This window comes from Euprymna scolopes, chromosome 25 (genome assembly GCF_053919585.1).
Source record: "Euprymna scolopes isolate OS-2025 chromosome 25, ASM5391958v1, whole genome shotgun sequence".
Taxonomy (NCBI): domain Eukaryota; kingdom Metazoa; phylum Mollusca; class Cephalopoda; order Sepiida; family Sepiolidae; genus Euprymna; species Euprymna scolopes.
In genome coordinates this window covers 82,267,415-82,291,089 of record NC_136506.1, presented here as the reverse complement: position 1 = coordinate 82,291,089, position 23,675 = coordinate 82,267,415, and positions in this window count along the sequence as shown.

Sequence of the window (23,675 nt, the reverse complement as noted above, 5' to 3'; positions counted from 1 at the left end):
CTTACAAATAAATCAACTTTGACCCGTTGACAACGTATTGTTTTACTATGTACGTTTTCAGAGTCCCATTTTGTTTTTGTTTTTTGTTTTTTGCGTTTAAATTATCCAAATAAACAAGTGTTAATACTTCTTGTTTTTTTACGTCGTTCTATTCCGTATTACGTTTAAGTTATTTTAACGCAATTTCCTTACAAATAAATTTACTTAAACCCGTTGACAACCATAAGAGAATTTTACAACGTATTGTTTTACTGTGTACGTTTTCAGCGTCCTAATTGTTTGGGGTTTTTTCTTTTCGCGTTTAAATTTTCCAAATAAACAATTGTTAATAATTTCTGCATTTTTTTACATGATTCATTTCAGTATTACGTTTAAGTTATTTTAACGCAATTTTCTCACAAATAAATCTACTTTAACGCCCATAAGATCATTTTACAATGTATTGTTTTACTGTGTACGTCTTCAGCGTCTCAGTTGTTTCTTTTTTTCGCGTTTAAATTAAAAGATATATCAAAATTTGAATTTAATTTTAAGTATTATGGTATCTGTTCAGTGCACATTTACCTATAAGTATGGCCAACCACTTATAATTCAATGGCTGTAAGTTTGTTTGTTTTTTTTTCAAAAATAAACAATTATAAACAGAACGACTCATAGAAATGTATCTATATTCTTTTTTCATTTCAATATACTTTCATAGAAATGTTTCTGTTATGTGACAAAAAAAACTATTTTTTTACGTGACAAGTGCCACGCTCATACATTAATGCCATAGCTCATATAACATACTGGCACAACGGGTCACGGGTAATCTAGTATTATTATAAAGTCGTAATTTTAAAAGTAAAAAAAAAATATTTGAGTGTGATCAGCTAAAATCGAAACCGAAATCAAAACTGTAGCATTCAAAGCTGGTGATGTTACCACTGTACCAATGTGACATGCATTAAAACTGGTTAAAAATAAATTAAGATGAATGTACACAATTTATAATGATTTTTTTCAATTATGAACCCTTTAAAAATATTTTAACTAGCTAAAAAACCATAAAAGAACGATACATAAAAGATAATTTGAGGCTCCTAGTGCCGTTCTTCGACTTTTAATTTCTGAAGAGATAGAGTTTGAAAATATGGAGACACACACAGAGACATAGTGAGTTTATAAGTTAGATTTTGAGGCATTTCCAAGTTATGGGTTGGCAAATTTGGGAAAAATCTGAGTTTCAAAATATCTTTCGCTAATGTAAATTTAATTATTTCTTTTTACTAGCGTGGGTGCGAGCGTTGCCCGGTGTTTGGGGGTGTATATTGAGCAAAAGAAAAGGTGTCAGTAGGAAGGCAAAGGAGAAAAAGAACGGGAAAAAATTGACGTCTTTGCTGTTACGACCACCGCCAAACCGAAAGTGACATAGGTTTTAATTAAAGCTAGACAATCGAAAGGAGAGGATGACTTTCGAAAATATCGGCGAAAAAAGCGCTCCCCTGTAGAAAAGTGTTCAGTTGAAGGTGATATTAATGTTTTTAGCCAATTTTTCGATATTTGTCGTCTGAAATGTCGAACTTTAAAACGATACTGATCTTGTAAAAATCCGTCGCCTCTGTCGAAAGTTTTAGGCAAACATACATACATACATACATACATACATACATACATACATACATACATAAATTTATATACAGAGTGCTCGTACGTGCTGGTCTTCCTATTTTCTTGATCATCGCTGCTTTTCATCGTCGTTGTTTCATGTGTGGCCGTGTCGTCTTTTTCTTGTCGATCGCATCATCAGTGTAACTAGACAAATAAGCTGCTCATGCACGAAAACACGAGGGGACTTTACTGAGTTCTTCGAGGTTTTGTTGAAGAGAATTTACTTATGGAAATTTCACATTAGCTAACTTAATCGTTTCTTACAGGCGTAGGGCCCCAGATCCGAGATAACAAAAGTGTTTCTTCCAGGACATTCCTTTTTTTTTTCTTTGTCGAACCTTCCTCGACTTCGCATGCAACCGCTGAGACTTGTTGTCCTGTTCGAGGCAATAACATGTAATTCTGTATGTCAGGGTTTCCCAAAGTAGGCTCCACGAAGCCCTGAGGCCCCGTGAGTGAGGCTAGGGAGCTCCGCAAAACCTTATTGAAATAGGACCAAATGCTTTATATGTAAAAATTAAATGACTGCAGGCATTCAATTATTGATCTCTTTTTAACTACTAATGAGTTTAAAGATGTTTCATGGAAAATCAATAAAAAAATGAATTAACTAAAAATAAAGCAATTTTTGATTAATCAAAAACAAAAAAAAACGTTTGTAAACACCTAAATATAGTAAAATCACGAACAAGAACAACTAATGAACAAGTATAAAGTTAAAATTTGAAATTAATGTTTTTCATATTTATTTTAGAAATTATCTTGTTAGCGCTCCATGACAAACCCTTGCCCTACTCAGGGTCCCCATGGCGTGCTATAGTTTGGGAAACCACTGCTGTAGGTAAACGAATAGCTGTGACCAACGATCAGAGCTTCACGCAGACCAGCCAAGGTGCGATTTTTGTGGGCTCTATGCAGAACTACACCTTGCTGAACAAACAAACAAAAATTTTATGTTGTGTTTCAAAAGCAAGAAACCAGGTGTAACCAAACATGAAGGTTCGTTTTTATTAAGGGAGGGGATTTTTGTTGAGTTAATCGGACTCCTGCGCAGAGCCCACGAAGATTGTAGTTCAAGATTTTTTTAGTCTACATGAAATCCTCCTCGCAACGCATACCTATTTGTTATACCCTGAACCTAACCCTAACCCTAACCCTAACCCTGAACACTAGAGTTAGCAAGATTATTTTGCCATAAAATGTTCCATAGTTTGTTTCGTTTCTCCAACGATGATTGTCGGATGTTAGTGTCACACTCCGGTAGATGAAAACAACTCTTCAAACAGAAAAAAAAAATTTTCCTGAAGAATGTAGACTGGTCGTGATGATAGTTCATGGTTGTTCTGAAAAGAATGGCGTGTTTGTCATGAAAAGGATAGCATGATCGGCCAAAACCTATCAAGAAAAGTGATGAGTGAGAATAGGCTCGATTCAAGGCTGAGCTATGAAGGCGGGTGTGGTACTATGAAACGAGCGACCTTTTGTTCTTCAGATTATATTTTTCTACATAGTCTCCGCTATTCTCAATAGACTTTTACCAGGAATTTAATGGCGTATCTCTGCTTCTGATGAACGTCCGTGTGTGACTCAACCACCTATGGTGGCAAAGAGTTACATTAATAACTGTTAAAATATATCTAAGTTAGAGTTTTTATTATGTGAACAATCCCGGGCAATTTCTGATTGCCTTGCTGACTCACTTTGTTTGGTTGAAATCAAATAAGGAACAATGACTTCAGCTGAACGGATTTGGGGATTGAAAATAATATTCAATAATTATATTTTTGTTAAGGAATCCATTGAATTGAGAGGATATTATTGACGATTGTTTTGTCTAAACTTGAGAATAAGTATTGACCCAAGGGTCAGCCCCAAAGTTTGCTCAGCGTGAGAAGCTTTCGATTGAAAATTCCATAATTAATATGCATAAGTGATTTTTCCAAATTGACCAATCAGGGTGAATTCAATTTTGATAATGCGGAAGCTGATTGGCTGAATGAGACCTCAGACCATCGTCATCCCTTTCCCCGCTATAAGAAGGTATGCGAGAGTGAATTTTGGCAGTTGAGTTTAAAAGTTGAGTCGAGCAATCGAGCTAAGTCTGAACGAGCCCCTCCACCCACGGTGCCGCTACCCTCTCCGCCCATTCTCACTAACAACGGCGACGAAAATCTCACAGGGGATAGTGAGAAGAAAGAAAGGAAAGAAAGAGAAAAGGAAGCAATCGTGTGTCGCAAATAGTTTTTTCTCTTTTCTGAGCGAACTGTAAATATTTGCGTTGTTAAAAAAAAAAAGAAAATGCATGTTTTTTCATTTAATTCCATTGTATATTGGCAAAGCTTCGTAGTCAAGAGTTTTATTTAATAATTAATCATTATAAAAACAAGAACTGATGACTGGAGTTTTATTTTATTCATTGGCTAAAGAATTCGAGACTTAACTACCAAACGAAACCATCCATTTGAGTTAATTTCTTTTAGGAGACAGCAAGCAGAAAAGAGCACCTACCCCGACGTCGGATACAGACTGCGGCTCGCGGTAATCCTATCTCCTCTGAGACTTTGAGTTGTTTCCTTTGTTTTTTCTTCCCATTTTTTATTTTTTTATTTTGTTTTTTTTATTTGCGGACTACTTAAGAGAGGAATGATCGGAATGGCGCATCCAACTCCGTTATCGTTTAGGCGATCAAGGCCACACTACTACACTTTCTTGAGTGTTCGGAAATCGGAACCACCTAGAACTACACTTACGTGCCGGTAAATATTCTGGAGTCTTCATCGTTTTACACATGACGGGCTGCTGTTCTTGTATTTCTCACACCGTCAATATCTGATTAAATTTTCAGGTTATGAAAGCATACGTTCAGGCATCATAATGCAAATTGCAATCCCATATTTGATTCATTCAATAAAAATAGAATGCATTATTTTTCGGACGCTAAAAGAAGGCAAAAGAATGTATCTGCTGAAATATCGTATGAAAATGAGAACTAAATACGAAAACATGCAAGTTTTCTAAAGAGTCGCTTCTGGAGCTTTTTTTTTTCTGAGAACCAAGTAGACATTATTTCGCTCGAGTGAGAAGCGCACATCTGCAAACATCTCACGTATTAAAACGCTTAAAATATATTAATATTCAATAAATATATTAATGAAAAAAAAAGAAATGATCCAAAGTTGTTATCATAAAGATAAAAATGAAAAGTTTCCACGTGTGTAGATCATAGATTTGTGATGCATCGCTTACCACTATCCACCCACACATCCAGCGCCCAGACTCCTTTTTCCGCGACACGGGGAAGATGAAAGTAAATATGTAGATGCCGTTTGACAGCGAAAATGCTGTCAAGTGATTTCGTATGCGCATCTCAGTCGAGCGAAGGATTTTTTTTCAGTTCGAGCTGTGCAGTGATGCGTTGACATAGGCATCATCTCAATCGTGATCGTCGTCGTCGTTGTGTGACGACCATCAGGATGATGTGCGCGTCGTCAGTCGCACCAATTGGGCAGAATCGAGTGCCATTAACACTGCAGGTGCTTGATCGATTTGGCGCACACACACACACACATATCATATATATATATATATATAGTGTGTGTGGGGGGGGTGCGTGTGCTTGTTTGTGCGTGTACGTTGTATATATTTTTCGTTGTTAAAATTATATATATATATATATATATATATATATATATATATATATATATATATATATACACACACACATTTGAGGACTTGTTTCTTCTGTGGAAAGCAACTATTTATTATGTCACCTGACGATGACTTCTGGTTTTAACCGACCATTTGTCCGAAACATTAGCATGTCCAGTGTCGCGATCATGTAAATTTGTTTATAATTATATATATATATATATATATATATATATATATATATATATATATATATATATATATATAAATATATATATAGTGGAAATGGTAATTAATAAAAACTGAAGAAAATGCTCAATACTGTTGTAGAGCAAATATGCGTTTTATTTTTTATTACCGTATCTTTCTGTTAAGTTACATTATTGTTTCAGCTACTCGGCCGTTTTTTTTTGTTTTTTTTTTGTTTTTTTTTGCCGTCTGTACGGCCAAAAAACGGCCGAGTAGCTGAAACAATAATGTAACTTAACAGAAAGATACGGCAATAAAAAATAAAACGTATATATATATATATATATATATATATAGAGAGAGAGAGAGAGAGAGAGAGAGAGAGAGAGAGACAGACAGACAGACAGACAGACAGAGACAGAGAGAGAGAGAGAGAGAGAGTGTGTGGGGAGATAGTCTCCGAAGTTTTCAACCTTTAAAACTTTAAAACCCTATAGTCTCAAGTCCTTCATTGTAAAAATTATGTGCGTGTGTGTGTGCGCGCGTGCGTGTGTGTGTGTGTGGATCGACACACACAGACACACACACACACACATAATTTTAACAATGTGTGTATGGATTTATCCATAAGTCGCATAACACATAAAAGTTTATTGGGTAATATATTTGCCGGACGAAACTGTTTCAAGTGTTTAGGGGAAAAGAAAAAGCAAACACTGTGTCAAACAATCCCATTTAGCCTTAAATTAATATGGAATGAAAGCCTTAACTTTATTTTCCTTTCTTTCTTCTTTCTTACCGATTAATACTAGTTTCTTTTTTGTTTGTTAATAAGCTTGAGTGGAATTCTTTCTTTATTATTTTTTGTAATTCTGATATTTTTATATGGGTGTGAGTAGTAGGCACGGCCAAAAAGTGAAAGAAAAATCAAGTTGTTGGTTTTTAAACGAATTAAAATCTATCAAAATCCATTATTCTTGAACAACTTTTTTCCCCCAGAAATATAGAAAGACTTGAAAATTTACGTGTTTTTGTTGATGTTGTTGTTGTCTTTTGTTTTGTTTTGTTTGTTTATTTGTTTTTTTGTTTGTTTTGCATGATGTAGTCTGTAGGTTCAAACCCTGCACGTAAATTTCTAAACGATGTTTTTTTTAACTGGAAAGAAGTTTATCTTGTATATAATAAAAGAGGCGGATTTTCCCCTCTAGACGAAACCACCGTTAACACATAAAAATTTAGCATGTTTACGTCATTAGCCATTACCTTATTTAGCTATAGAACGCTTTTTCATACACAATATTTCGTAATATTAAAACAGTACATTTATTCCGAGCAGCGACACGTTCATCATCGTCATAACCTACAGAGGAAGTAGCTCGATTTTCACCCACACTTCGTCAAGCCCTCTTACGACCCTTTTCTACACCGTGTGCATTTATACTTTATCCTATTTTCCTGGGTCTTAACCGTCAATAACTTACTACGGAATTCCTACACAATCGCATATTTTACCACCTACATTCTAGATAAATGATTTCTCCCGTCAGAGATCTGGTCAAGCTGATTGGCTGAGAAGTTACATTCTAAAATTCCGCTATTCGGTTATTCCACCATTAAACGAACAATTCGCCACTATAAATCATGCCGCCATTTCTTACCTTTTTTTGTTTTAATTTAAAAATGCATGATATTTTCTTGTATTACAAAATCTTTCTTTAAAAATAAATGATGTTTTTTGTTTAAATAAATTTTTAACTTAACTTGATCATTTGTTTATTTATGACAACGTTCGGTTCGAACGTACGCGACTTCTTTTGTTTATTTGTGAAAAAATATACGTAAAAAAATAACATATTTTTTTCCTTCCTAAATCGTAACCAACATTTAACATTTGTTTACTTGTGACAATAAAATCCGGTAAAAAGTTGCGAGTAGTCATACAACTACACAACAATCCTATCGATAGATATATACATATAGATAGATACATACATACATAGATAGACACACAAACGGACAGATAGAGAGAGAGAGAGAGAGAGAGAGAGACTTCTGCCATCATACGTTAGTGCAGATAATGTTCTTTTTCCCCCTTTTTTTAGTTTTTATTGAGGGGGATGCGCTCGAACCGGTAAGCACTGCTATTTACATAACTTTTTTAGATTAAATTAATCTATATATTGTGTTTAATCAAATAATATTGACAACAATAAACAGATAACTTTTTTAGATTAAATTAATCTAGATATAATATATATATATATATATATATATATATATATATATATATATATATATATATATATATATATATATATATATATATATATATATAAGTAAATTCTTGGTACAGCAAAATGGAAGGAGAAATTTCAGAGGAAACATAATTTAATTTAAATACCAAAGAAACAAAAAACGGGCAGGTGGAATTATTAAAATTTTCCTTAAGGCCTTATCGTCTGACCCTCTAAGAGGAAACGTCAGAATGATAAATTAAAAACTAATAATCGAATGAGGACAGAGGGAAATTGGTTTCAGTTGGAAGACCAGTGAGAGAAAAAATAAAAATAAAAATAATAATAATCTCACTGTTCAGGTGGTTTTAAATCGGTAAATATTTCCAACTGATGTTTCAAAATCTTTTGTCTACACAGGCTAGGTCGAGAGTTATTAATGACTAACGCCTCAATGATATTGAGATGATAGTTCGACCTAGCACTGTATAAAACAGAAAACCAACCATCGGAATATTGGTCAGAACACCTATTTATACTAATCAGGTGATTACCGATGGCGGACTCATGAGCTTGGGAGTGCCCGGATGTTCTCGAAACCTGGTGTAATCGAATATCCCGAGGGATGTGTTGGGATATTCTCATTTCCAATCTTTGGGATGTTTTGCCAACGTAGTCAGCTCCACACTGACAAACAAATTTATAAACAACAGAATTCTTTTGAATGGTTGACAAAACATCTTTACGAAAAGAAGAGAAAAAATATATATATATATAATTATATATAATTAATATACATATATATATAATTATATATAATTAATATATATATATTATATAATACGAGGGGCGTGCAATAAGTAATGCCTCTGACCCACTTCCAGTTGTCTGATCTAGCTGAAATTTTGCATGTGAAATTATTTATATCTCTACGGGTTTTGTGGCAAATTACAGCTTTGAACTAATTGTGGTTTCTGTTTTACAGGTGTTTGAATCGAGTCAGGTCTGAAATGGAGCCTGTGGAATGTCGAGCAGTGATCCGTTTTTTTTGTATTTGAAAGGACGCACACCACAGGAGACTTTTGATGAAATGAAAGAAACTCATGGTGATAATGTCCCATCATATGACCTTGTAAAACGCTGCCATCATGAATTCAAACATGACCGGAAGTCTGTGGAAACAGCTCCCAGACCTGGTCGCCCCCCCCCCCACTTCTGCCATTGATGAAGCATCTGTCCGTCAAGTTGAGGCTGCCATTTTGGAAGATCGGCGCATTAATATTCGCCAAATAGCCCAAGATGTCAAGATTAGTACAGGGTCTGTGGAAACTATCATTCATGACCATTTGCATATGCATAAGGTGTCTACCAGATGGATTCCACGGTTGCTCACACCATTCCAGAAGCGAGAACGCGTCGAGTGCTTGAGGATGAATTTGGAGATGGGCCAAGAAGATGAGTCAAAGTTTTTCTAAAGACTGATTATACAGGATGAAACCTGGGTCCATTACTATGATCCAGCGACCAAAGCCTAGTCAGTGCAGTGAAAGCACTTGGACTCACCACCTCCAAAGAAGGCAAGAGTGCAGCCCTCCGCTGGCAAGGTCATGCTCACAGTCTTCTGGGACCAGGACGGAGTAGTGATGACAGATTTCCTGCCAAAGTGTACCACAATTACAGGAGCCTATTATGCTTCACTTTTGAGGAAATTAAGGGAAGCTATCAAAATCAAGAGGCGGGGCAAGATCAGCAAAGGTACCCTCCTCCTGCAGAACAACGCTCCGGTCCACAACTCGCATGTCGCCAGATCAGAAGCACGGGCGTGTGGTTATGAAATCCTCCTCCATCTACTCTCCTGACCTAGAAACCTCTGACTTTCACCTCTTCCCAGCCATGAAGTTGTTTTTGAAAGGAAAGCGTTTCCCAGATGATGCAGCCTTGATTTCTGAAGTCACTTCGTGGTTGGAGGACTAACCTGGCGTGTTCTACAAAAACGGTCTCCAGAGCTGCATCAAACGATGCGAAAAATGCATAACTTTCGGTGGTTTGCTATGTAGAGAAAGACTAATAACTGTGCCAAGTTTCGTTGCTCTACTGCTATGAGAAGTGGGTCAGAGGCATTACACGCCCTTCGTATATATTATATGTATATATACATATATATATATATATATATATATATATATATAATATAATTATATAATATAATTATATATATAATATAATCATATATATATATATATATATATACATATATATATATATATATATAATCATTCATAATTAACCAAGCTCTAGTCCATCACCTTACAGATGCTAAACTCCTGACTGACCAACAATATGGATTTAGGCAAGTCCGTTCAACAGCAGGCATCCTAACTGTAATCTCAGAACGTATATACCAGTCACTGGGCAAAGCTGGGGAGGGTAGAGCGGTATTAACTATTATCAAATGTTTCTTTTTTATTTTTACACACAAATACGTCATAATGCAATGAAGTTTGAAACTATTTGTGCGTAATTTAATCTATTATAACTATTATTGAATCCTTTGTTATTAATTTTTTGCCCAAATAGCTCACAAAGCAAAATATATTGTTTTTTTATTATTACGTTTCGGGCTAATTTCTTACCACCCACACCCACAAAATGGAGTGTCTGTTGCGAAAGCCGTTCATAACATAGGTAGGTTGGGGTGTCCATTCCAATTGCCGTTCTTAACATAAGGAGGTTGGTGGTTTGACTACAACAACAACAACAACACTAACTGTACTTTTATTTTTTTTACGCGGGGTTGGGGAGATGCTACCACTGGGCAACGCCGGTTAACGGGTCCTGCTAGTATAAAATAATTTTATAAAAGAAACAGTAGGTTCTCTGGAGCGCAATGTAGAATAACATATATTTTGGACTAAGTTACTGCATGGAGGCATGTGAAGCTTCCTCCCGGACGATTTCACGGATTTCGATGACAATAAAACATATAGGAGTATGAAATATTCGTTGATCATCATTCAATCCCGAACAATGTCGGGTCTCCCTGCTGGTAAACCATAATTCTTTCAGACTTCCCAACCCTCAAGCTATTATCAAATTGTGAGATCTATCTCTATCTCTGCTCTTATGGGGAGGCAAAGAAATAGGAATTTTTGTCAAATATTATCTCTTCTCACGTTGTAGTCAGCTAGGAAGCAGCAACGGGGCATTGTATTCCACGTTTATATTTAGGTACAAATAGAGACCGGAGAAAATTGTTGATAGTGGTTGTAGCTAGTTGAGTGTTGTTTATGGGAGTTTGGCAAGGGAGGAGTATAGGTCTGAGCTCAGAGGAACACTTGTCATGAAAATAACGATAGAATAGAGGCGGGGTTGCAACGTCTCTTCTGTGAGAGAGGGGTTGCAAGAAAGAAAATTACATCACCTACTAGACTTTGACTTTGACGCCGGTTTTGAAAGAGTCACATAGGATTCGGATCAAAAATACTTGCATAATTACGTTGACAATTCTTCACGAATGAACGCGCGACAAGTGATAGGCAATAAAACCTTCGCACTCTTGGAAAGGAGAAGGTAATGTCTGGGAATACAGCCTCGTAAGACTAAACAGATACCACACTTTGAAATATTTATTTTCACAAAATATAAAAATGAATAATAAACAAATTAGGCACAAGGCCATTCAAATGTGTGGGGATATTGGGTGTTGTTGGTCATCAAATACTTAAAATTGTCTACGTTACTCTTAACTAAAAATATCTGTCACCAGAATACCACATTCACTCCAGGGCGTGTTCTATTTAAAATATATGCAAATTTGCAAATAAAATGTTTTAGAGAATGATTTACATTAATAACATTTCCTTGGCGAGGTAATGGGGACAAAACAAGAAACAACAAAAAATGGTTAGTAAGTCCCTCCCCAACCCTTTCTAAATAATAGACCATCCACTGTTTTTCCGTTTGCCCATAATAATCTCATTCATTTCCTTTTTCTATTTCTTTTTTTCATTATTTTTCTTTTCATCATTCATTTTCTTTTTCTTTTTCTTTTTCTCGTTCATTTTCTTTTTCTTTTTCTCATTCATTTTCCTTCCCTTTTTCTCATTCATTTTCCTTCCCTTTTTCTGTTTCCATTCATTTTCTATTTTTTCTTATTCATTTTTTTTTTAAATTTTTTTTCATTCATTTTCTTTTTCTTTTCCTTTTTTCATTCATTTTCTTTTTCTTTTCCTTTATCCAATTCATTATTTTTTCTCATTCAAGCAGGTCAATCTCTAACTGGGAGTGGGATCTATCCTGGTCTGAAGATAATGTCTTATAAAACTTGTTAGAATGTATGCCACCGTATAATTAGCTGTGTATCATGGATGTACACTTTGTTAACAAATACGTAAAATTTATTTTATTTTGCCGGTTTACAAAGAACGAGAGAATATTTTCTTCGGAATGTATTTTTTCTTATTGGGGGGAGGCGGGGTGGATTTTATTCGAATCAAATCTGCAACAACTGAACGTTTTAATGTCGACATTTTCAAGTCCCTTCAGTTAATGACGTCATTGTTACTTTTTCCCTTCCTTTTATTTTATTTTATTTTTTTTTTATATATACTCCTCCTCTTCCTTCTGTTTTTTATTTCCACTTTTTAACTGTTTTTACTTTTCTTTTTTCTTTTTCTTCGTCTTCTTTTTATTATTTCTTCTTCTTCTTCTTCTTCAGCTACTCCTCTTCTTTCCTGTTCTTTTTCTTTTTTTCTTTTTCTACTACTACTACTACTACTACTACTACTACTACTACTTTGTATTTTCTTTTTCTTATTATTTTCTTCTTTTTCATAAACTACTACCACTACTACTCTATTCTTTTTTGTTCTCCTTTTTCGTCAACAAATACTGCTATTACTACTGATAGTTCATAATCTCTTTTTCTTATTTTCTTTTTCTCCTTACTCTTTTTCTTCTTCTTTTTATGATTGTATGCGTTTTCTTCTTTCCTATTTCTTTTTCTATTTCATATTCTTGTTTTTGTTTTGTTTTGTTTTTTACTTTTTAGTTATTTTTCTTTTCATCCCTTCCTTCATCTATTCCTTCTTACTTTCTCTTTTTCTTTTTACGTTTATCTGCGTTTTCTTCTTTTTTCTTCTAATTTTCATGCTCATTTTTTTTTGTTATATTGTTCTTCGTCTCTTGTTTCCACGCTTATTATTTTCTTCTTTTTCTTCCTTTTGTTTTTCTTTTTCTCATTCCTTTTATTTTTATTTTTATTTTTATTCTTTTCATTCATTTTCTTCTTCTTTTTTCATTCATTCTCTTTGTCTATTTCTTTTTTCATTCATTTTATCTTTATTTTTCTCATTCATTTTCTTTTTCTTTTTTCATTCATTTCCTTTTTCCTTTTTCTTTTTTCTTTCATTTTCTTTTTCTTTTCTTTTTCTTTTTCTCATTCATTTTCTTTTTCTTTTTTCAGTCATTTCCTTTTCCTTTTTCTTTTTTTCATTCATTTTCTTTTTCTTTTTCTCATTCATTTTCTTTTTCTCATTCATTTTCTTTTTCTTTTTTCATTCATTTCCTTTTTCTTTTCTTTTTCTTTTTCTCATTCATTTTCTTTTTCTTTTTTCATTCATTTCTTTTTTCTTTTCTTTTTCTTTTTCTCATTCATTTTCTTTTTCTTTTTTCATTCATTTCCTTTTTCTTTTTTTTTCTTTTTCTCATTCATTTCCTTTTTCTTTTTCCTTTTTCATTCATTTTAATTTTCTTTTTCGTTTATTTTCTTTTCCGTTTTCTTTTTTTCATTCACATTCTTTTTCTTCTTCTTTTCTTATTCATTTTTCTTTTTTCATTCATTTTTTCTTTTCCTTTTTTTCATTCATTTTATTTTTCTTTTTTTCATTCATTTTTTTTCTTTTTTGTCATTCATTTTATTTTTCTTTTGCTTTTTTTATTCATTTTCTTTTTCTTTTTCTCATTCATTTTCTTTTTCTTTTTCTTGTTTTCATTTATTTTCTTTTTCTTTTTCTTTTTTTCATTCATTTCCCTTATCTTCTTTTCACCTCATTTTCACTTCCAATCCTAATTTTTTTTCTTTCTTTTTTTCTGTTGATTTTCGTTTTTATTCTTCTTTGTGTAATTTTTCTTTTATTTTCCTCTGTGGAAAATTTATTCTCACATAATTCAGAACTCTGCAGTTCCGAAATATTGACACAACAATGAAAAGCAAACTTACCAAGTTGATGCAGCCGGTCGAGTCTTTTTATCATTTGCAAAAATACTCCGTGTCATTTAAGCCGCTCTTTCGAGTCTATTATGTAAATGTACCAACATTTACATAATAGACGCAAAGAAAAAAGAGTACATACAACTTCAGCTCACTGCAGCAGCGTCGTCCATCAGTACTTTCTGTAGACTCGTTTTCACGTTTGTCCCATCTGCTCCAGTAGCCTGTTTTTATTTGCATAAGTGCGCGAGAGCACACGAGATTCTGCGAGACTGCATTGTTATATAAGGCTGCAGGCGCCATCTTGGACCCTTTTCAGCATCATGACGCTGCGTCGGCATAACGCACACCGAGATCTGCGTTCCCACAATTTTCGCCACAGTAAACTTCTGATGAAGTAATAGTTTTTTCTTCTTCTGTGAAGGCTTTCATGGTTTCTTGTTTGAAGTCCAAAATTTCTACGTTCTTTCAAGGCGCCAATATTCCATAAAAGTTGGGATCCCAATGTCAGCATAGTTGCCGATTTAAAAGACGGTATTTCGTCTGGAAGGAAAACCTAATGAATTAGGTTAAATTGTCCCTCGGTGCTGAGACAAAAAGGGATAAATTTATCCTAAATTAAATCAGTTTTACTTCCATTCCTTTATTAATTGGTGAGTCTAAGAAGTTTCGGCGAAAACCACGAACTAACGTCCATCGTGTAAGGAAGCTAGTTAGGAACTGACGTTTTGTCCGTTTGAATTCCCCGCGCGTGCGCGAGGTTAAAATTTAAATAAACCAATCAGAAATGCTGTAATAAAACATGGCATCAATTTATATCAACCAATGAATTTTCGCATTTCAGGTTACAATTTCTGACACTTCTTTTTCGTCTTCACTGTCTTCATTTTTTTTTTTTCATTCGTTTCGTCTCTTCTTTCCATTGACCTTTACTGAAATTTGAATGGCAATAAGCCTCCCCAAGGTCCCAGTTCTCTTCGCACTTATACAATGGAGGTCTGGTTATTGCTCACTCCTCGGGCTTTCTTTCCTCCTTGACTACTTGGCTATTCAGTCTCACTCGTTTTATGGGGTGGAGGGGGCAGTGATGTGGTGATGGAGGGAGGGTTAGAGAATTTATAGATATGCAGCTTCAATTTTCTTGGTTCTATGTAACGCTTCATGTTTTGTTTCTGCAGCAGTTTGTTTTATCTGCGCTTGTGGTTCGTGTATCTCCACATTAAAGGTTTTTCTTAATATTTCATCTGTTTTAATGATTGTTGTTCGTTGTATTTTTCCAGTCATTCTGATTCGAATTTCTCCCATTTTTTTTTTTTTTTCAAAGTTTTTCGGTATTGTTCCTAGTGCTCCTACTATTATAGGTATTATCTTGATTTTCTTCATCTTCCATATCCCTTTCAGTTCTCTGGCTAACTCTGAGTATTTACCCCGTTTCTCCTTTTCTTTAATGTTCACCGTGTGGTCAGCTGGAACAGCAAAGTCTACGATTTGACAGGATTTTTCCTTCTTGTTAACTATTACATCTCGTCTTCTTGCTTGGATGGGTTTATCAGTTTGTATTTCTATGTCCCATGGGATTTTGTGATTCTCGTTTTCAAGTACTTTTATGTTTGTACCGCTTGTCTGTGCGTTCGAGATGTAGTTGTTTGCATAATTCCCTGTGTACTGCCGTTCCCATTTGGTCGTGTCTGTTGTCGTATTCCTTTTGGGGCCAATTTGCTGTATTCACTTACTATATAGTTTATCGTTTCGTTTCTTTGTCCACAGAGTCTGAATTTACTGTTTTCTTGTGTTTTATCGATCTTTGCTTTGACGTGGTTGGTTCTTATCGAGATATCCTGTGCTGCGGTTAATAGATATTCAGTTTCTCGGGGTATGTGTCCTTTTCGCATCCATATCCAAGTGTTTTTGTTATTGTCATCTTTTGTCATCGTTATGAATCTTCCATGTCATCGTTATGAATCTTCCATGTAGTTGTTTTTTTTTTTTTCACATTTATTTTTTCTCTCTTTTTTTGCACATTTATTTTATCTCTCTTTTTCTGTTTTGTCGATTTTCTTAGTGTTTTTCGCTGCCATGATTATCCGTTCCGTGTTTTACGTTATACATAACAACAACAGCAGCAGCAGCAATAACAGCAGAAGATACAACAACAGAAGCAGCAACAACAACAGCAGCAGCAACAACAGCAACAGCAGCAGCAGCAACAACAACAGAAGCAGCAGCAACAGCAGCAACAAAAGCAGCAGCAACAATAGCAGCAGCAACAACAGCAGCAACAACAGTACCAGCAGCCACAACAACAACAACAGCAACAACAGCAGCAACAGCAGCAGCAGCACCAACAGCAGCAGCAACAACAGCAGCAGCAACAACAGCAGCAGCAGCAGAAACAACAGCAGCAACAACAATAACAGCAGCAGCAGCAACAACGATCTGATAGTAGCACCAAACATTTTTAGTAGAAAGGTATAGAAGAAACGAATGCCAACAAAATAATCATGACAGATGCTTAACAACAACAACAACAACAACAACAGCAGCAGCAGCAACAACAACAGCAGCAGCAACAGCAGCAGCAGAAACAACAACAGCAACAACAACAGCAGCAACAACAACAGAAGCAGCGACAACAACAGCAACAATAACAAAAACAGCAACAACAACAGCAGCAGCAACAGCAATAATGTAGCAGCCTTCCATTTGCTGAGTTCATTTCAACCGAAATATTCCGAACTCAAACTCTTCGCTTACGAGAATGTCATTATAAGATGGCGTTATTCAGTTCTACGTATTTCAACTCCTCCAATTTCCACTTCATCATAACAAGTTATCTCCTCTATCTACCCCCCTCCCCGCACACTTAATTTTGCTCCTTTCATTTACTCTTTTGCTACTAAGAAAAACACCACATAAAAGGGAAGGAAGAAACAACCTATCATTTTTGGCACAACTACACTGTAATAGTGAAATCCGAAATCTTTTATATTGAATTTTAAGGCAAACCAATGGCTTTACTAATGGTGTCTGCTGCCAGAACTCCCACGTCTTGTTCCCCCGGGACCCTCATATCCGTTTGGTTGGGTAGTTCCATGCCTTCTGTTGTCTCCAGTTTCCCCTTTCTTATAACTAGTAGTGCGCACTTTTCCATACCAAACTCCATTTGGATATCCTGGCTGAAGATCCTGGTAGTGTTTATTAGTGTCTCTAGTCCTTTTTCGGTCCTTGAAAAAGTTTTAGGTTGTCCATGTACATTAGGTGGTTCATTTTTTCTCTGTATTAGAGAACTTATTACTATTATGGGCTTAGAAGGAACTTTCATAGAGGTTATCAAAGATTTCATCGAATACAGCCTGTGGCGTTCCCTGGAAGCTGAGTGACAACAAGTCTCCCAGATTTTCCAGATTATTATTATTATTATTGTTGTTGTTGTTGTTGTTGTTGTTGGTGTTGTTGTTATTTATTTATTTATTTTATTTTTGTTCATATGCTATATATAAGGCTAAATAGATAATGATCTGACGAGTTTTTGTTTAATTAAACAACACAACACTACATGTATAGGACCGCCAATAGCGGTGCTGGCGCAAGAATCAGTCCATAAGATCCACCGAGCCGAGTTTATTTCATTTGTTGCTAAAACCTGAGATTATTGAATCGTGAACTGGTATGCATTCCATATATTGCGTCATTTTTTATACGAAACAAAATGGCGGACGGCTTCAATGAAACATATCGGCGAAATGGATTCACGGGAAATGTAATTAATTTTACGAAAACCGTGCAAGAAACGAAGTGTAAAAAACAGCAAGTTTATTAAATGTTAAGATTTGGTTATTGCAACGAAAGATGCAACAGGAAAATGAATTAAGAAGCCGGAATATTTTCCGGCTTCTTAATTCAATGGTTATTTCGACGTAATCAACAGTGCTGGGAGACAAGAATATCTAGGATTAATGACAGCAAAATATGTCTGTGTTTATTTCTAATCTTAAAAAATATTTGGTTTGTTTCTTCCTCCCTTTTGCGTCGCGGTTTTCTTTGTTGCGAAATTAGGTGATCTGTACGAAGAAGAGGAAGTGTGGGGGTTAGTAGACAGGAGGAGAGAATATATATAAGATTAATGACAGCAAAATATGTCCGCATACAATTCGAATATTAAAAATGGGTGCAATTGCACTATAATAGTGAAAATCGGACAAGGACAAAATTTATAATAACAACATTTTTTGTGTCAGATTTTTTTCTTTTTTTTTTACATGGTAGTCACCACTTATCAAGGTCCGGAAGCCACTCGGGGATAATGGTTATTGCGTGTACAGTAATCAGTGTTGTAGTATCGTAATAATCGTTAGTATTGGAGATTTGATAAAGTGTCTTACTTAAGAGGCGGTTCATCAGAAATTTGTTTACGTTGGACTTGAAGACATCCAAGTTGTAGTCAGGTGGGAAACAGGCAAACGGAAGAGAGTTCCACAGGCGTGCACTTCTAAGAAAGAAGCTTTGTTCATGGAATCTACGTTTTGGTTTTTGGCACAGATAAAGAGTGAGGAAAAATTTTGACAGTGGTTTCAGCTAGACGGGTGTTTTTCGTGAAAGAACGGCGAGGGGGGACTAGAGATTGGAGCTCAGACGAGCACTTGCCGTGAAAATAACGATAAAACAAAGACAGGCTCGCAACGTCTCTTCTGTGGGAGAGAGGTTGAAGGGAAGAGAAAGGCTATCCCCCCCCCCACTAAGCCACGGTCTATTTTGTACTCTGTAAAGGCAGGATAAGCTGTTTTTAGCAGTTCCTGCCCAGATGTGAGATATATTTTATAACTTTTATTTTTATAAAGATGAAGTGTAGTATCACAAGATACAAATCTTTTTATAATTTTTATTTTTATTTAAAAAACAAAAACTTGCTATTTGCTTACTTATCCATAAAGGCAAAATAAGTGCAAGTAAGTTTAGCGTCGGAAATTTTCAGTTTCTAATGTTTTGCAATCAATATGGGTCATTCTTTTTATTTTTTTATTTTTATTATAATTATAATTATAATTATTATTATTAGTTTTATTAAAGTTCTGTAAATATATTTTAAAAACGCACTCAGAAAGACACCCATTTATTTGAATATATTTTGTTACATTTACGTTCGTTTCGTTACTTACACAAAAAGTTCTGTGTAAATAGAAAAAAGTTGGGTTTTTTTAATCCTTAAAATTTTTGTAAATATTTAATATTAAAGAAAATGTTTTGTGAATATATATTTTTTCTTTTAAATCTTTAAAAGTTTTGTAAATATATTTTTAAAAAAATCATGCTCGCGAACATTCGAATATGTCTGGTATTTGAGTTTACGAACAACCAACGGCAATGTCAAGGTCGAATAACCGGTGTCCTTTGAATTGTTCGCCTATCTTTGTCGTCTGCTACAGGGTATCTAATCTTTACTTGATCCATTTTTTCTTTCTACGTGATCGTTTTTTGTGACTTTTGGTTATATTCATTGCTGTAACATTGGTTTGCCTTAAAATTCAATATAAAAGATTTCGAATTTCGCTATTACAGTGTAGTTGCGCAAAAAATTGATAGGTTGTTTCTTCCTCCTCTTTTATGTCGTGTTTTGCTTAGTAGCAAAAGAGTAAGTGAAAGAAGCGCATTTAAGTGTGCGGGGAGGGGTAGATAGAGGAGATAACTTGTTATGACGAAGTGGAAATTGGAGGAGTTGAAATACGTAGAACTGAATAACGCCATCTTACAATAACATTCTTGTAAGCGCAGAGTTTGAAAGATCCTACGACGATAGAGTTGAGTTCGGAATATTTCGGTTGAAATGAACTCAGCAAATGGAAGGCTGTTACTGATTGTTGTTGTTGTTGTTGTTGTTGTTGTTGTTGTTGCTGTTGCTGTTGTTGTTGTTGTTGTTGTTGTTGCTGCTGTTGTTGTTGTTGCTGTTGTTGCTGCTGCTGTTGTTGCTGCTGCTGTTGTTATATATATATATATATATATATATATATATATATCAGAACAAAAAAGAAAAATTAAAAGGAGGAAGTTAAGAAAACTGAATAACCCTTTTTACTTTTCCTTCTTGTTCTGATGATATAAAAAAGTTATAGATAACGTTTATTTCTTACCTTTGATTTAATATTATTTATATGTCTTCTTTATATGTTCAGCTTTTCTTATCTTGATAAGTTTAGCTTTATTCTTTGAGCATCTCAACCCGGCGGTTGTACGTATTTTTTCTCTGCTTGCTGAAGATGAGTATTCCCCTTAAAAATTCTACGATTAATATAACAGTGTTTTCTACAAAATGGAGCGTCAAAGCTTTCAAACACAACTCCTTATATATATATATATATATATATATATATATATATATATATATATATATATATATATATATATATACTAGCAAGGAGACCAGACATTGTCAGGGGCTGAATGAGGATCAACAAATGTTCACCCTCTCATAGTTTTATTCCCATTAAAATCGATGAAATCGGCCATTTTTACATCAAAGTGATTGATTGCCTGCTCTCATTAGGGGCACATTAGCTGCTGTATACATAGTCCAAAATACATTGGAGTCTATATTGCACTGTAGAGAATCTACTGTTGATTTTATAAAGATGGTCTATAAATAATGGATTGACTTAAAGATTAAAATGCAAAAGTCAAGTACCATGGTTCAACTGTACTCTAAATAGAAACATTCATTTTGAACGCACCCCTGTCTTATAAAAGAATTTACAGTTGATTTTATAGGCTGGGCCTTTCTGCTATTGTGGTGATAAAACTTTCCAAATGCATTTGCGATGTTAGGTTGTATGAAAGTGTTAACTTTTTCTTTAATTAAATTTTTTGGATTATCAATTATCCCTTTTTCATACTTATCGCAGGTATTCCAGTACAAAACTGTTAAGTGTTTTGGGACATTAGGTTAAAGAAAGATGGCGGTGAAGAAGCAGTGCAGTACAATCCTGAGTGTAATTGTCAGTAACAAAGATGGCGGCGGACTGATTGAATCCAAAATTCGACAATTTTTATAGTAACTTGAAATCATTGGTATCATACCTCACCATCAGGAGTCAAAAATCATTTAACATCTAAGAAAACTCAAAGCCACAGCAAGTATACATTTGTCTGAAATTTCAAAATAATTGGCCCAACCGTCTCAGAGTTCATAGGGAATGAACTTTCTCTCTCTCTCTCTCTCTCTCTCTCTCTCTCTCTCTCTCTCTCTTTCTCTCTCTCTCACACACACACACATCTATCTATCTCTCTATCTCTCTCTCGCTCTTTATATCTTTCTCTCTCTCTCTCTCTTTCTCTCTCTCTCACACACACATCTATCTATCTCTCTATCTCTCTCGCTCTTTATATCTTTCTCTCTCTCTCTCTTTCTCTCTCTCTCTCACACACACACATCTATCTATCTCTCTCTCTCTCTCTCTTTATATCTTTCTCTCTCTCTCTCTCTCTCTCTCTCTATATATATATATATATATATATATATATGCGCGTGTGTGCGTGCGTGTGTGCGTGTGTGTGTGTGCATAGAACTTTTATATATAAGTAGAGATATTGAAAATAGCTACATAAAATTTTGTCTATGCATGTTATACTATATATATATTATATATATATACTATATATATATATATTATATATATATATATATATATATATATATATATATATATATATATATATATATATATGTTTTATTTTTTATTACAGTTTTGTTTGTTTGGTTACGTATGTTTCAGATGTTGGACCATGTTTACGATCCAACAGCCTCGTCAGACCTTACAGAAGTGGTTGTTAGTATTAGGAAGAAGTTTTTTAGAAGAAAAAAAAAAGGGAGAAAATGGGGGGTAGGAGATTATAAGGGGGAGGGAAACGGTTATTGACAATATTTCAATTTTGAGAGTTAAGATACATTAGATTGTATTGTGTGGGGGGGGGCTAGCAGGTTCAGGTAGGCGTGGGTGGAGATATATGGATATAGGGAGGTGGTGGAGAGAGAAGAGTAAAGAAAAGTAAAAAGGGAGGGGGCGAAGGAGAGGAGGGGGGGTCAATTTTTAGGTTTTAAATTTTAACTGCATTTTGTTTGTTCGGTAAGGTATATTAAGCAGATGAGAGATAGAGAGAGAGAGAAGGGGGAGAGCGAGAGCGAAAAAGAGGGAGAGAGAGGGAAAGGGTTAGTGTAGATGGCATGTTTTTTGACAGGTACAGGGTTCATTTAAAATTAAATATGCACACACACACACACACACACACACACACATATATATATATATATATATATATATATATATATATATATATATATATATATATATACATATATATATAATTGTGAAAGTTCGCAATACTTTCAAATTGCAGTTTGTATAATGCTGTAAAATTAAAGTCCATAGAAATATTAGTAACAATATTAATAAGACAATCCTAAGCAGATAAAAAGCTCAATATACGAGATAGAGCAATATTATAAATAAAATTTAGGAATAAATTTGTCGTAAATTAAAAAATTTACGACAAATTTATCATTTGACAAGAATACAAAATTTTAAGCTTTTCCCTCTATCCCCTCTCCCACAACAGTGGAGTTACTATCTTTAAAAGTATATCTGAGAAAAGTGACCACATTCTGTCTGCTCATCTTTCGGCTAACATTCACATGTGGAGACATGTGGAATGGTTAACTCACTTAAACAAGGCTAATGATGAGGGGAGATTCTGTCACGATTTCTTCATTGCTTATGACCTCGCACAGATTGTTCACGAGCCCATCCATGTGCCCGACACTGACGATCAGTATAAAAGTCTTTTAGATCTTTTTGCCCTGAGTTATGTTCATTTTCCGTCCTGTCTCCACTGGGATTTTCTGACTTCACGGTTGTATCAGTGAAAATAAAAATGAAATGTAAAAAGTCCTCAGACGTATCTCTCCATCGTACAGTATATCGATATATGGCTAACTGGGATAGCTTCTGTACATTTATATCAGATCTACATCTGCATTCCATGTTTAAAAAGAATGTTTCTTCTATAGTATCAGACCTGACGGAATGGTTAATTGTAGGTATAGACCGCTTCATACCCTCGATAAAAAATTCCAGCAAAGCCGTGGTTCTCTTCATAATGTGTGTGCGTATGTGCATGGAACTTTTATATATGCATTGTATTGCATTGCACACAAAAATCACTTTTTCCATTGCTTCCAACATAATAGATGTACTGAGACTAAAGCCGCTTTCAGGACTGCCAGCAACAACTCTAAAAAAGTAATAAAGAATATGAGAGAGTTGTATGCTCAGTCTGTTAAGTCCAAAGTAGCTGAGCAGCAGCTTGGTTCCCACCAGTTTTGGTAAATAGTAAACAGGGTCCTGAACAGAAGCGTGTGTTCTATCCCAACTATCATCAATGGACCTGAGGTAATCTCGTCAGCATCAGACAAAGCCAAACTCTTTGCCAAGAACTTTGCAGCAAATTCTACCTTTTGCAACCAAGACCGTCAACCCTCAATATTTCCTCAGGTATCAAAAGAAAAACATGCTATGCAACATACAAATATCTGTGTGTGATGTTGCCAAGCTAATCAAAAACTTTGATTTCAATAAAGCAACTGGCCCTGACGATATTCCAATTATAGTAAAAAAGTTATAGAAAAAGCTTCAATCAGAACTATCATGCATACTTACAAAACTGTTTAAGCATTGTCTTAAGGATAAATGTTTCCC